General features: G+C 45.2%; 1 non-coding gene across 1 annotated transcript; it reads left to right on the plus strand.

Annotated features, from left to right (window-relative positions):
• Nucleotides 1-620: 620 nt before the first annotated feature.
• Trnas-cga (transfer RNA serine (anticodon CGA)) lies at nt 621-693 on the plus strand. Its single transcript has one exon. It is a non-coding gene; the product is annotated as a tRNA-Ser (tRNA).
• The last annotated feature ends 8820 nt before the right edge of the window (nt 694-9513 follow it).

The following is a 9513-nucleotide window of genomic DNA, read 5'->3' on the forward strand; positions in this document are numbered from 1 at the left end:
CTACCACTTTTGTCTACCGTAACATGACTGCATCAGGTCACTAGAGATGTTTCTTACGACATGCTACGAGTTTACAAACCTGAATCAAGACTATGATTTTCAGCTTTACATGTGCTTCAATTTTTCACCGTCTATTAAACGGGACGAGTAGAGCTATTATTTTTGCAAAACGGCGTGCTATATAAGAGCCAAGATGAATTTAGAGTGTTCACCTTTATTATTCCAATAATTTGTTCGATATGCAGCACCGAAAAACCATACCATTGGGAATTACATATTAGGATACTTGACAATGTCATCTCGAAGACTTAAATGCCTGCTCATTTAAAACTAACCCAAGACCCGTACAAACGGCATTCACATGAAGAAACTATTGTCTTAATGAATTTATAGGTGCCCTTGTACGCCTACATACTGAAGATGCTGTCGCTGCAGCGCTGCAGAGTGAAAATTTAATTCTGGAACCATTCCCTAGGCTGTGGCTAAGCCATGTCTCCGCAATATCCTTTCTTTCTGGAGTGCTAGTTCTGCAAGGTTCGCAGGAGAGCTTCTGTAAAGTTTGGAAGGTAGGAGACGAGGTACTGGCGGAATTAAAGCTGTGAGGACGCGGCGTGAGTCGTGCTTGGGTAGCTCAGTTGGTAGAGCACTTGCCCGCGAAAGGCAAAGGTCCCGAGTTCGAGTCTCGGCCGGGCACACAGTTTTAATCTGCCAGGAAGTTTCATATCAGCGCACACTCCGCTGCAGAGTGAAAATCTCATTCTGGAATCATCAGAGTAGTCTATGTAGATATGGGCGATAGCAGTAGCCTCTGAATTATCTGTCAATATAAAGCTGCGGTATGTAAACGAAGAAGATCACGCACTGAGTAACGGACTAGTACACTATAATGCGCAATACTAACCGCAACGCAATTATTTGGATTTGGAATGTGTCACGAACCCAAGCAGCCCAGCTCACAGTTTTAGCACCTACGATGGGGTGGTGGTGGAGGGTCGGGGTAGGGTAGGGGGAAAGCAGCTTGCGAGCTTTGTATCGAAAGAGAGAAGAGAGGATGACTACTCAAGTAATTTTGTAGACAACTGCAGCTGCACTTAGCACGGAAATTACGCCACTGTTACAATGTGCTCTATAGTACGGTCGTCCCGGCGCGTATGCAACGAGTGTGGAGAGGCGCCGTGACGTAATCGTGGCCCGCTGGCGCTCGCGCGGAACGGAAAACTACTTAATGTCGCGGGCGTCGGTGGCGGAGCAGCTCTAACGAGGCGCGTACTTAATGTCGTCACGTTTCGCGAGAGAGCCTTCCAAGGTGTGCGTGTACTTCCAATTAAGACGCGACTGCGACGTCGCATTTTCAATATTTTCGCTTCCATTTCTCGCAGTGTCGCTCTTCTAATTGGTACGGGGCAAAACAAGTGTCACAGCGGACGGCGACCCACTGAAGGCGGAGAAACACTAATTTGAACGGCTCCTTTCCTTCGCACCTGAAAATTAAGTTCTCACCTCGGCCCTCCACGAATAATGGCTTTTGCGCTAATACTTTAATCCAACAGGGCCGAGGCCCACTTAAAACTGCTAAGAGGAAAATTTCCACCGCTTGTCGCGAGCGCACATTTTGCAAGCAACAAAGAAGGTGGTAAATAATTTTCGTAAGGTTTAAGAAATCGTTTCCACGAAATGACATACAACGCCCCCACGTGGTGTCGTAAAGTGTCATAATCAATTTACAGTTTTACAAACAGCCATATTTGCTTTGCTTTATACAGCATCTGTCACTCCTTTAAGTTAACCTGTTGCTTTCCTACAATATTTGTAGGTTCGCCCTACAAACACGAATTAATTTGCGTATCTTCGTGTTGTGACTACTTGCAAAAGTTATATGTGAAGCCAAGTATACTTTGAGAAGAAGTAGATTTTAGAGTTATGACGGCCTATTAAAAAAAAGGTACTCTGAACACCACTTTCAGATAGCTCATTACAGCCAACGGGAAACTACCATAGTTCGCTTAGGATATTCAAGAAAATAAAATAAATCTGATATTTCGGGGCTCAATTTGATTCTTGCCGCCAAAGGAAGTTCTCTGATAAGCTTTTCTTCTACATTTTTCATCAGTGGAAGATTAGCTACGAAATACGCTTGCAGTGATCAGGTAACATCTGTACGCGAGTATCCGGAGCTCCACAAACTCTTACTGCTTTCTCCCTGCGCGAAGTTGCGGAAATTACGCCACTTCTGTATTAGTGTCAGTGATTCGATTTCGTAGTACAGAAGGCCAAATTCATTCTGATACATGCTACGTTAATCGGCCTGCCGCAATGTGTGGAGGTCACTCATGTGGGAGCGTCGATGCCTGTACGAACGGGCATACGAAAATGCTCGGGAAACACGGACAGTATTCACGAAGAGCACTGTGAGCTTGAGAACGACAAAGTGCTCGGGAATCTGTGAATGACAAAGTGCTCGGAAAACAACATTTGAAACTCAGTCAAACTGCTATATAATTTGTATCCTTAACAACGTTTCAACGAAATGACGCTGAGAAACTGAACTACCAGTAACTATGAACACCAGATCGGAGATTGCGCCGATCAAGCGATTTGAAAATTCAGCCTTGGAACTCTCCCACCACCACCAGTTAGGATATCTCAAGTGGCAGAATTTTTTACAATCGGGTTTTAAAAAAGGTCTTTGCTCCACGTTACCGGAAGTGGAGACCGACAGTGACTATACGGCCGTAAAAGCGAAAATGTTTGTTTTTCTGTTTGTGTGTGTGTGTGTGTGTGTGTGTGTGTGTGTGTGTGTGTGTGTGTGTCTGTGTGTTTGTGTGTGTGTTTTCGTGTGACAGTGAACTCTATAAGGAAAAGGAATTCCATCACGCAGATATTAAATTTGTTTACTTTGCTGATTGGTTTAAAAGCGTTATAGCTTCATTTTCAACGCTAAAGATACATTTGTGGCTGTATAAATACCCCTGAACAAAGTAATGTTGTCGTTATAATATTACTCTGACGTGGCACATTTAAGTTGTTTCTACAACCACATGTAAACATTTTGCCTTGACCAAATAACCATCATGTTTCGTAATCGGACTGCGAAATAAACGTGTTTATTATGATCATGGTGGAATTCTTTTTCCTTATGCACTGGGGTTATGAAAAGGGGACATAAGACGAACAGCAACAACATTAGAACAAGCATGGTGGAGTGTAGCCGAATTAGGTGATGCTGGGGGTATTACAGTAGGAAATCAGACGCTGAAAGTAATACCGGTGTTACGCCATTTGTATTGGAAGTGCAGGGGATGTAAAAGGCGATCTGGCAACAGCAAGGGAAGTTTTTCTGAAAAAAAAATATGTAAGTATCTAACACCGAACATAAACTCAAGTTTCGATTTCTTTTCAACAATTATTTGGAGGGCAGTTTTATATGGAAATGGAGTATGGGTGAGAAACAGTTAAAGCTTTCGAAATGTCCTGCTAGAGAAGCGTGCTGATTACTAAATAGGCAGATGGGATACAGTAATTGAATACTTTCTGAGATATTAAAAGAATGGTGAATTTAATAATTGAGGGAAGTGTGAGAGGGAGAAATTTTAGTGGAATACCAAGGCTTCAATACAGTAAGCAGACAGAGAGGAATGTAGGTTGCAGGTGTTAGGCAGAGACGGTGAGGTATGCACGGAACTGACTAGCGTAGAAAGCCTTATCATTCTTCAGACTGAACACTACAACAGTAACCACCTCAACAACGACACAGTGTAAAGAAGATCACAGCGACGGGTTCAACGCATTGCACCGCTGTGTGGAAAATTGTCACTGATAATTGTTTGTTGATCTAGAACTTTTGGCCTTTTCTAACTCATCGGCCGTTCCTTTTGTGATACGCCTTGTAGGAGATTGACTGAATCGGAGTTGCAATATTGAATTTGGTGCCCGGCGTGCATTAAGCAGATTGGTGCCTTCGACGTTGCTGAGTGGAGCTGCCGGCTACTCATCATTGCTGTGTAACAGCGTCCACTGGGCGGGCACACGTCATCTGCGTGCTACCGAGGGAGAGCTGAGGCGCCAGATGACCGATGGTGCAGCTTCGTCGTGGACACTGCGCAGACGACAAGGAGGAAAAAATCGCTTCTCAGATAAATACATAAATGGAAATTAGTTCTGGGGTCCTGGGACGTGGATCAATAAAACGAGATATTGAGAATTTTTTTTCTTCATTTCCCTGCGCGTCATCTACTGGGTTTCCTCAGAAAAAAGCACAAGGGGACGTAATCTGTCACGGGGGAACCCTGCGCTGCTTTATTTTAGATTTACGAACGCCTGGCGCAAGCTGGTCTGCAGACGGACAGTGGAGGGGACAGGAAAAGGCACGGGATTTCTGGAGAGGGAACTGTCCAAGCTGTTAATACGGCCGACACAACTTCTCGCGTTCAGGCGTTACTCCCTTGCCACTGCTAGCAGTACAAAACGTAGTGAAGTCTCTGTGTAGTGTGTGTATCGTGGGAGGGGGGGGTGAATTTATTGACTCAACAACAATTTTTCAAGTAGTTGCCTGTGTTATACATTACGTCAAACAAGGTCTTAACTGAAATTCTATACATATTACTAATTTAAAGTCCCCCACTGAGTTTCACTTTTTTCATGAGAAGGCCAATATCAGGAACTACAGAAATGATTTTGATGCGGTTTGAAGTAAAGGGAAAACTGATTCAGGACGAAATTTGTGTGTGTAATTTATAATCATAGTAATGATGAGCGTGAAATATAACTACTGTTTACTATTACTTATTTAACTGTCGTTGGTAGTGATATGTCCTGGCAATGATGGGAGCTACAAGCTTGTCAACTACAGAGGAAGTGGTATCTGCTGGAAAAATCAGCAGACAGCTGTCGAAGCTCCAGACAGGAGTGAAGCTTGAACAGGATGTATGCATATGATGCATTAGGGTCCCCTGCTGCGTTTTTCTGTCTGTATGCGAAGGCTGATCTCATGAACTACAGTACAGAATTTTCGACCCTTTCACTAACAGACAGACTGATTCACGGGGAAGCGTCCTGTATATGATTACATATTATATATACCAGTCGTCCGGCCGTAGATAGTACTACTCCTGCGAAGCTTGGGTGTCGCTAGTTTGGTACAGACAGAACCAATACCTTAATTTAGAATATAAACTAGACAGACTGATTCACGGGGAAGCGTCGTGTATATGACTACATATTATATACAAGTCGTCCGGCCATAGGTAATACTACTCCTGCGAAGCTTGGGTGTCGCTAGTTTGGTACAGACAGAACCAATACCTTAATTTAGAATATAAACTTCTGGCTGTGAAGACGTAGACGACGAAAACATCCTCAAGAGTCTACACAGCAATGCTTATGAAGCCGGCCGAAGTGGCCGTGAGGTTAAAGGCGCTGCAGTCTGGAACCGCAAGACCGCTACGGTCGCAGGTTCGAATCCTGCCTCGGGCGTGGATGTTTGTGATGTCCTTAGGTTAGTTAGGTTTAACTAGTTCTAAGTTCTAGGGGACTAATGACCTCAGCAGTTGAGTCCCATAGTGCTCAGAGCCATTTGAACCATTTGAATGCTTATGAACCGCGAGAGTTCAGTGAAGCGGATGTAGTGAAAAAAGTGCGTTTGTTAAAGGAAGACAGCGAGATGACTGAGGAATCATCTCCAGGCTTTCGCCAAACCCAAACCTTTCCGTCTGATTGCCACAGGGTACAGTGTGACTCATCACTGCTTATCACTCGTTTCCTTCCAGTACAGTGTCCAGTGGCCTGGCTCTTTACGCCATCTGAAGCGTCGCTTAAGACTGACTAAGAAACGTGTTGCTTATGAGGAGCTGCTCACTTTACCCCGTTATTCTGAACTTCCTACGTAAAGTCATTACGCTACGTGGCCCTGCTGATAGCATTTTTGAACTCACATGTTATTTCATGTCATTTGCTACAACTACCTTTCGCAATGCTCAGCGGTCCCTGTCCATCACTACCTGAGATCTGCCTGGTCTCGGTTTAGGTGTGGCTGTTCCTTCGCGTTTCCACTTCACAATAACTTCACCAACAGTCGCCTGGAGCTATAGAAGTTTTAAAACGTTCTTTATGGATTCGTAACTGAGGTGACATCCCATGACAAGTCCACGTTCGAGGTCACTGAGCTGTCCTGCCGACCCATCCTACTGTTACCGTTCCTCTACTGACAACACAATACTCTACACCTCCTTTTATACTGACGGGTCCGGTTGTCGTGATATCTACCGATCAATTGAAGGCATACGTGGAAAAAAGGGCTAACCCTCAAATGTAAAAGCTTCCAGAGAAGTGTTGCCATCTGTTGCTGTCTACGGGAACTATCAGAATTGACATTGGTCTCTTCCCTAAATATCACGTTGGGGTGAGACCAATGTCAATTCTGATAGTCCCCGTACCCAGCAACAGATGGTAACACTGATGTCTAAACTTTTACAATTGATGGTTAGCCCGTCTTTCCGCGCATGTCTTCAATTCTGCATTACACAGAGGTGCTATGACATAGAAATACGTTGCCCGTTCTCGTCTAGTGAAGCCTCAGTAATGCAGTGGGCTTTCAAATCTGACATGTAGTATGTCCTGTAAAGTGCAGCAAATTACAATTTTCGGTAACAATATGTTTATTTTGTATTATCCTGGTGCAGTCGCGGGTCCATATTTACCCGAATAATCTGGATCTTGCTGGGCCACTTTTTTTAGCGGGATTGATTACGTGACAAACTGCACAGACTTTGCCGCCACGGCGCGGTCCCCGGCGGCAGCAGGTAGCGAGCGACGCGGGGGCCAGTCTAAACGCGTGGTGCGCGCGCCGTCCGCTGTTTGTTTCGCTTGGCGCGGATTCGCGCTCTCCTCCGCGTTAACAGAATTAACTCTCCAAATAAATAGCGCTCCGGCTGCCTGTCGGCACTTAGGCGACTGTTCTCGCCCCAGTATATCTTACGCTCCAGAGCCGCCGCTTCTCTGTGTACGTCAACCTCGAGGCTTCCGCCCGACAGCTTATCTCTCGTTTGTTCTCGCAGAAAACGAGCACTCACGCACCTAGGGCTCGTGCACTGGACTGCGTTGATGATGTAGTCTTTAAAAACCGATGAGAGATGTGATCGAATCAGCGAGAGACGTACACGCTTTACACTGTCTTTGGAAACACCGTTAGCCATTAACTCTGTACTACTAATGCTTCATCGACTAGGGTAAGGGTTTGCAGAAAACTAGACATCTGTTTATAACACAAAAATAGAAAACTGGTTCAAATGGTTCAAATGGCTCTGAGCACTATGCGACTTAACTTCTGAGGTCATCATTCGCCTAGAACTTAGAACTAATTAAACCTAACTAACCTAAGGACATCACACACATCCATGCCCGAGGCAGGATTCGAACCTGCGACCGTAGCGGTCACGCGGTTCCAGACTGAAGCGCCTTTAACCGCACGGCCACACCGGCCGGCTAGAAAACTGGAATGACGGTTTGATTCCCGGTGGTGAAAGAAACTTTCATTTACAAAATTTAACCAATTTCGTACTGTATTGGTCTACCTTGTGGATACACCGGTTCCCGTGAGAACGCCGAAGTTAAGCGCTGTCGGGCGTGGTCGGCACTTGGATGGGTGACCAGCCAGGCCGCCATGCGCTGTTGCCATTTTTCGGGGTGCACTCAGCCTCGTGATGCCAATTGAGGAGCTACTCGACGGAATATTAGCGGCTTCGGTCAAGAATACCATCATAACGACAGGGAGAACGGTGTGCTCACCCCACGCCCCTCCTACCCGCATCCTCCACTGAGGATGACACGGCGGTCGGATGGTCCCGGTAGGCCGCTCGTGGCCTGAAGACGGAGTGTTTTTTTTATTGTTCTACCTTAGTTTTCCATTCCTAGATATCAACTTTTGGTTATATCTGTTACGGCGTGTAGTCAGCGCCGGCACGCCAGTCGGGAAAGGCTATGAGAAGAGGTCAGCCAATCGCACGCCGACCGACCTCCCTCGAGGACGACAACGCGACAGCAGGGGCCGCTACGTGAAGACGACAAAGCGCCGCGTCCGACTGGTGGCAGCCCATTTCGATAGCAGTGTCAATGTTAGCCACTTCGTTAGGAATCTCTAAGTAGCACAGACTTGTGTTTCTCTATTCGGAAGAAGACTGATTATTTTGGATGTCGCCCTTTGCTTGCGACATATCAACCAAAGTTAAGTATTTTAATTGTCTTGTTGTAATAAAACTCATTAATACGAGTTGCTTGATTGTTTGTCTAGATGACCGAGTATGCAGGATTCCTAGACACAACAATATCTGTTCCAGCTTACTCTGTAGTGTTTGCGTAAATTAGAGATTCTCTCCTTGTTTCCTTCTCTATCTGATGTTGAAGTTTGGATGATTTACCCTAGATTTTGAATATAGATACATGAGTTATTTCGACAAACTGTTTGTATACGCTCTCCATTTAAGTACCAAGAAGTTGAGTTTTGACGGGTGACAGTTGAAGTCCAGTTATGGTTGGAGTTTCATGAAGTTTTTGTAGGAATAGCAACACTTTCTTTTTGTTCAAAATGGCTCTGAGCACTATGGGATTTAACTTCTGAGGTCATCAGTCCCCTAGAACTTAGAACTACTTAAACCTAACTAACCTAAGCACATCACACACATCCATGCCCGGGGCAGGACTTGAACCTGCGACCGTAGTGGTCGCACAGTTCCAGACTGTAGCGCCTAGAACCGCTCGGTCACCCCACTTCCCTTTTGTGGTGGAAAAAATTACTAGGTCGTCTGCAGAATCCAAACCAATCACTGCAAATGAATTTTCTCTCCGCGAGGTCTGCCTATAGTTACCCCGTTTACTTCTTTTTCCCAGAACTGTAAAAGGTTTCGATACACATAGCTGTAGGCTGTACACGGGACGGTCAGAAAAAGCCTGAAAACCTTGTAATGGTTTTGCTGTGGGGTCCTGCCCACTCATCTCGTTTACGATGCCTAAAGGATGCTGCGTCCTCGCAATGCTATACAAAAATTCAAGTAAATAACTTTAGTAGTTTTATTTCAATAAAGCAAATTGACAATACTTAACTTGAATTTACAAAGGCGTCGCAAGCAATGAGCGACATACAACCAAGTCAGAGTCCTTAGCTATATAAATGTTCATGTAAGTTTGTCAGACAGTTTGTCGATCACTAATAACTGCTATCATAGGACTCTCTGCTAGGCCTGTCCGTATACTGTCCCAATACTGAGCCGATTCTGAGCGGCCGAGGCAAGCAGGAGCGGCGCTTATATTCTCCTATCGTGGTGCGGTCCTAATCAGCGAACTTTTGCCGATGTCGTTTCACTGCCTTCTCTTCTCTTGTGTTCTTCATCTTCGTTCCTGCGCTTGTGGTTACGCCAGAACAATTGCAGTGTAGGCTGAGCTGAGAAATAATTGTTAAGAAAAAAAATTGCATACATTGCGCCGTTTCCGAGTTAATTAGCATTGAGGTTAGCCAATCAGGCC

The sequence above is a fragment of the Schistocerca serialis genome, chromosome 4 (assembly GCF_023864345.2).
Source record: "Schistocerca serialis cubense isolate TAMUIC-IGC-003099 chromosome 4, iqSchSeri2.2, whole genome shotgun sequence".
Classification (NCBI taxonomy): Eukaryota; Metazoa; Arthropoda; class Insecta; order Orthoptera; family Acrididae; genus Schistocerca; species Schistocerca serialis.